This window comes from Chamaea fasciata, unplaced genomic scaffold (genome assembly GCF_029207755.1).
Source record: "Chamaea fasciata isolate MVZ Bird 193981 ecotype frontalis unplaced genomic scaffold, bChaFas1.0.hap1 SCAF_20, whole genome shotgun sequence".
NCBI classification, from domain to species: domain Eukaryota; kingdom Metazoa; phylum Chordata; class Aves; order Passeriformes; family Sylviidae; genus Chamaea; species Chamaea fasciata.
The window spans coordinates 8,282,919-8,288,918 of NW_027094105.1; positions in this window are offsets into that span (position 1 = coordinate 8,282,919).

Below are 6,000 nucleotides of genomic sequence, written 5' to 3' on the forward strand. Positions count from 1 at the left end.
TTTTGCCACATCCCTGGAAGTGCCCAAGGCCAGGTTGGATGGGGTTTGGAGCGAGCTGGGATAGTCAAAGTGTCCCTGCCCATGGCAAGGGGTGGCACTGGATGAGCTCTGAGGTCATCCAACCTAAACCATTCCGGGATTCTCTGATTCCCTGAGCATTCCAAGGTGCCAAGGGAGTCCCAAGCCAGGAGAGCATCCTGCTGGTGCTGATTATTTGGGAATATCCCACCACCAAGCCCTCCTGAAGGTGGATGATGCTGCCCCAGGGATGGGCAGTGCCGTGGTTGTGCCGTTACCTGGGGATCCAGAGGGGAAATAAATCCCCTGGTTGGGCCTTTTTAAGTTTAAAACTTCACCTGTTCAGCTGAGCAGGGATCAGGAGCTGCTGGGGGTGTGCCAAAGGTGGTCTCACACATCCCAGGTGTGGTGAAGAGTCCGATCTCTTCAGGTTTTGTGGCCCAAATTCACATCCAAAGGTCTCCTGGGGGCTCCCAGATGGAAAACTGGGCTGGGAAAGTGCCTCCCTTCAGCCCCATCTCCCCCAGAGCTGGAGGCTGGACCCCACCTGCTCCTCACTGCCACCAGCACGAGGCTGAATTTCAGCAGCCACTAAAAAAAAACCCTCAAAATTGTCCATTTTTAGGGTTTTGCCTCCAAGCAGGTTGATCCGAGACCCTGTTGAAACGGAAATCAAAAACCTGCCAGACTCGAAACATTAATTAAGACACACAGCAGAGAGAGAGGGGGAGAAGGAAGGAGGGGAGCATCCATTCAGGAATTATCTGCTCCACGAGGCAGCCTTCGTGGCTTCCACACACATCCATCATTTCTGGGAGAGGGGAGGGGAGAAAAGCAAGAAATTAAACCTGACCCCACAGGAAGTTTGTCCACCACCACGGATTTAATTTCCCAACTTGCACCAGGCAAAGATTAACCTTGCTGAAGGGCGCCAGTGGAGCGGGGAGGAGCGCACAGATTAATCCCTGCTACGAGTTTCTTCAGGATGGAAACATCGAGCAGGATTAAATATTTACTGTACATGAATACCTTCTTTCCCCCACCTCCCCCATTTCCTCTCCTGATCTGTGTTTCGGGCTCCTTCCAGCAAAGCCAGTTTGCCCAGCAAGAAGTGCAAGGGGTTTGTTTTCCCCTCCTGGATGAGGAGGAAGGTTTGAGGAATAATTCATTTGCCACCTTGATTCCTCCCTCCCCTCCCGAGATTGATACCGCGGCGCTTAAAAGGGGAGAAAATCAAGTTGTGCTGATCTATGACCAGACACTATTTATTCTCATGGAACCTCATCTGCAATTTTCCTCAGCAGCCTCGGAATTAAAATCCCTTTACAATGTCTCCAGCTGGCTGAAAATGTGCCATTTCCCTGCCTCCCCTCCTCAGATGTCTTCTCCCTCTGATCGGGGCACGGCGTTATCGACGACGTGATTCTGCTTTACATTCACATGCTCCTGGGGTTTTTTGGGCCATAAATAATGTCCCTGTGCAGCTCAGGCAGAATCATTCTCAGGGTTTATTTTATTTTTATTTTTCCCCCCCTTTTTTCTTATTCCTTTTCCTTCTCTCTTTCCCTTTCTATCTTTCTTTCTCCGGCTCTTGCAAGGGGTGATAAATTCATCGTTTCTTCCCCCGTAGCAACCGCCGACGTGCAATATGGAGCCCGATCCCTTCACACCTGGGATTCAGGCTCGGGGGTGACCCTGCAAACAGCAAGAAAACAAACCCTTTTCTGTGGATCTTGGGCTTCCTGGGAGGAACAAACCAGCCTGGAACAGAGGATGGCTCAGCACTTTAATCCTAGAAAGCAGCAGAAGGGCCCGGTGTCCCTCTATTGTCCCCAGATGGGGACAGCCTGGTCCGTGCTGGGGACATTGCTGGAGCAGATGAAGATGAAAGCTGATTTTTCTTTTTCTTTTTTTTTTTTTAAGAGATTAAGGTGTTTTCCATGAACATTCCTCCTGGATGGGATGATGGGATTTGGGCTGGCATGGATGCGCCCTCTGCAAAACATTTATTTTTAGGGTTTTTTGGTGGGGTGGGGTTTTTTTTGGTGGGGTTTTTTTTGGGTGGTTTGTTTTGTTTTGTGGGGGGTTTTTGGGTTTGTTGGGGTTTTTTTGTAGGTTGGTTGGCTTTTTTGTGGGTTTTTTGGGGTTTTGGGGTTTTTTTGTCTGATTAGAAATAGAAAAACATCAGAAAGTAGCTGGAGATGAACAATCCCACCAGCTCCTTGCACCTCCTGCTTCCCCTCTCCATGACCTGGAGAACCTCTCACTGTTATCCAGGGCTGCCGGAGCAGGAGCATCTCCAGGTCTCCACTTCCACCTCGATTTGCTGAGATAAAGGGAGAGGAAACGGCCAGGAGTGGGTCAGACTGGAAATCAGGAGGGGTTTCTTCACTGAAAGGGTCGATCAGAGCTGGAAAAAGCTGCCCAGGGAAGTGTTGAAGGGTTTAAAGGGCACAGGTGTGGCACTTGGGGACAAGGTGAGCGGTGGCCTTGGCAGGGCTGGCTTAAAGGCTGGATTTGATGATTCCCGAGGGTTTTTCCAGCCTTAAGGATCCTGTGATTCCATGACTTGGATTAGCCCAAGCCCACCCTGGAGGCTGCAGCGAGGGGACACTGCCGGTCCCAGGGACAGCTTTGTGTCACTGCTCTGGAGCTCTGGGACACATCCCAGGTGGCTCCAGCTCAGTGAGGGGGCTCAGGACCCCCAAAACCAGCCTCAGCATCACTCCAGATCTGCTGGGGTGAGCTCATGGAGGAGACTCAATTCACCCTCCTCTCTCTGCCCCAGAGCTTTCCTTCCATGCCCAGGCATGGGGAGAACTCCCAGGGCTCCATCAGGATGGATTTTCCAATCGTTTTGGGGATCCTTACCTTTAATTTCCAGTACAAAACCCTTTAATTTCCAGTACAAACCCTTTAACTTCCAGTACAAAACCCTTTAATTTCCAGTACGAGCCGCCCTTTCAAGGCTCAAAGGAAACCCACCCGGAAACGCCCGTGCCACGGAGCCATTCCCCCACTGGAAAAAGCTTTGCTGGGGCCCACCCAGCACCCTCCACACGGCTGAATTCCTCTTTATCCTTTTTTTATTTTATTTTTTTTCGTTAACAGCCCGAGATTTCGCGTTGTTTTGTCTCTCGTTTCGCGGAGTTAATCGGATTGGCAGGCACAGAAAGGAGCTGTCAGGGGAAGCAGCTGCCGAGCAGCACAAAGCCGGGTGTGTAATCCGAGTTTTACCCGCAGCCTTATTAAGATCGAGATGTCTCATTACAGGCCTATTTCCAGCTGGATTTCACAGCAGCTTTTGTGATTTCTCCCTCTCCTCTTCTTCCCAACGTTAATTTATTTTTTTTTTCCCCCCTCATATAATTCGCAGCTTTTCACTGGGGGGAAAGAAAAAAAGGAGTTTGGTTGAACACGTGTTGCGCCGAGCAACATCCTCAATTTAAATGGAAATTGTATCAATAACAAATGTTCTCTCTCTCTCTCTCTCCTCACCCGGGGAAGGGCTGGGAAATATCATTCAGAGAAAAAAAAAAATAAATAAACCTCGCCAGAGCTCAGAGCCAGCGCAAGAACGACCCCAGCCCTCTGGCAGGGCCAATTGCGGATAATAAAGTGCCCATTTGTTGAGGCTCAGATGGTGTAAACGAGCTGGAGGAAAGAGGAGTTCAGGAATCGAGGCTGAAAAATCAAATAAAGGGCGAGGGGAAGTGGGAATCTCGTTACGGAGTGACCGGGATCATTTATCGCAGCAGCTCCGGGCTGGAAATAGGGGCAGGGAAAGGGAGCCGGGAGCTCCAGGGGCAGGAAGGAGCTGGGAAGAGCTCCTCGAAGGAATTTTGAGTGATCCAATCAAGGGCATGAGGAGTTTAGGGACCAAAGGCATGACTGGGTCCCAACATGTCACCTTCTCCAAGTCCTGTTCCTTTTTCCCAAAATTAATTTATTATTTCAAGCCTGGCTCGCTGGGGCAGAGATTTTTCTGTGACGCATCCCTAAATGGAAAAAACCCTAAACATAACTGACATTGACAGACTAAATGGGGTTAAAATACATTTGTGCCTTTTCTCCAGGCAGAAAACCTGAGAAAAAAATATTCAGTTTTTCTGCTCTCACCCGAAACTCCAGAAATCTTCAGAAATTACTTTCTTCTGGCTGAGAAAGTTTTCCAAACGAGAAACTTTGCCAAGCGTCCATATTATTAAAAAGCCATTTGCTCCTAGAAAGAGATGCTTTGAGGGGAATTTTTCAGCTGGCTGTAAAAAAATCAATCATTGAGTCTCGCTGCCTTTGACTGGTGAGATTTACAGGGGCTGAGCAGGTGATTTATAGGGGGTTGGAGGGAGCTGCTTTTTGACTGCAAGTGCTGGACTCGTCCCCAGCTGGAGCTGCAGGCACTGCTCGGGATGAGGGTCAGATCCATGGATTTCCCTCTAGGATGCAGAATTTCACTTGGATCAGGCTCTTTTGGGGATGTTGGGGTGCAGGGAGAGGCAGCCAAGCTCCCCCAATCCCACATTTCCTGCTGGGATGGGGCTCTTGCTGCTCCCCTTTGTTTTCCAGAGGCAGAATTCTGGGAGCGGAGGTAAATCCCATCCCATGTGTGTGTTAATGGGTCAGGATTGCTCGGGATGGCTGAGGGTGGGGAGGGATGAACACATTTTCCTGTTTATATTTGGGTTTATTTGTTAATTTAAGCTCTGCTGCCCCTGTGCTCCCGGCCCAAGCCACACGTGCTCCTGCTGCAGGGCTGATTTCACCCCTGAGATGATGCTCAGAGGCTCCAGCTCCTCCAAAAACAGGAAAAAAAAAATAAAAATTCCCAGTCCCTGCCCAGCTTTGGGGTGTAGCTGCTTTTCTAAATCCGTCGTGCTTCATTTGTCACGGTGACGGATCCGCTGCCCATATGTTTAAATACCACGGAAATGCAGCCTTGCAAATATCTGCTCACCCAGGAGGAATCACTCTGCCTGACAGGCAATCAAGGCAAGATCAGGAATTTTTTTTTTTTTTTTTTCTCATCATCACCAGCTCTGTGAGACTTTGGAGAAGTTTCCACGTCCTTCTCCTCGTGCGGGGCCTCACCATTTGCTGCTGCTGGTGGGGTCAGAGCAGTTTTCTTTTCGCAAAACCCATCACCTCCCTCTAAAATAACCCGAGCAAGGCCTTTCCCCAGCTCTGTGCCATAAATCACGGCAGGAAAAAATGAAATGTGGGAGCTTTCCGAGCCCCAGCAAGGCAGGGATGATGCTGGATTCATCAATCCCCTGGCGTGGGATTTGCCCTTTACGAGCAGCGTCGCGTTTCAGGGGAGATTTCTGAGCCCGTGGCAATGAGAGGGAGAGAGGAGAAATGAAACATAATCACCCTCAGTGCCTGCCTGGCCCCAGTTTCTGCAGGAAAAGCTGGAAGAGCCACCTGTGTGAAATAAAAGGCTTCGAAGGAGCGAAGGAATCAATTTTATCCGGGGCGGTTTTTCTCGGAGGCTGAGGGATAGATCTTCTGTGCCCCAGTGCACACCCCCGGTTAATAACTGGAGTCTTCAGCATGAAATACTGGGGGAGGAAACTGCGTTTTCATCCCTGGAGTTTGCAGAGAGGGAAGGAGCAGCGCTTCCCAAGGAGCACGAGAATTGTGAAAGCTCTTCAACACCTTTGGTTCCTGCCCGGCATCTGCTGATTTTTTTATTTTTGGCACCTCTCAGGCGTCTATTATCCCTGCTGAGATTTTACCCTGCCGTGTTTGTGTATGGGGAAAAAACAAAATAAAATCTGCCAAATAATGGAGAAATGTTGGTAGTAAAAGAAATTTAAAAATGTAGATTCTTCTGGGGCTGGAGCTGCAAAGTGGTGGATTGTTCCACAGGCAGGAACTCTGGGGATTTAGGGGAATTTCAGCCACCCAAAGAGTTGTTTTTTTAATGACTGCATCAACTGGGAGAGCCTCACGCCCTCAGGGCAGCCACTGATCCAAAGGGGT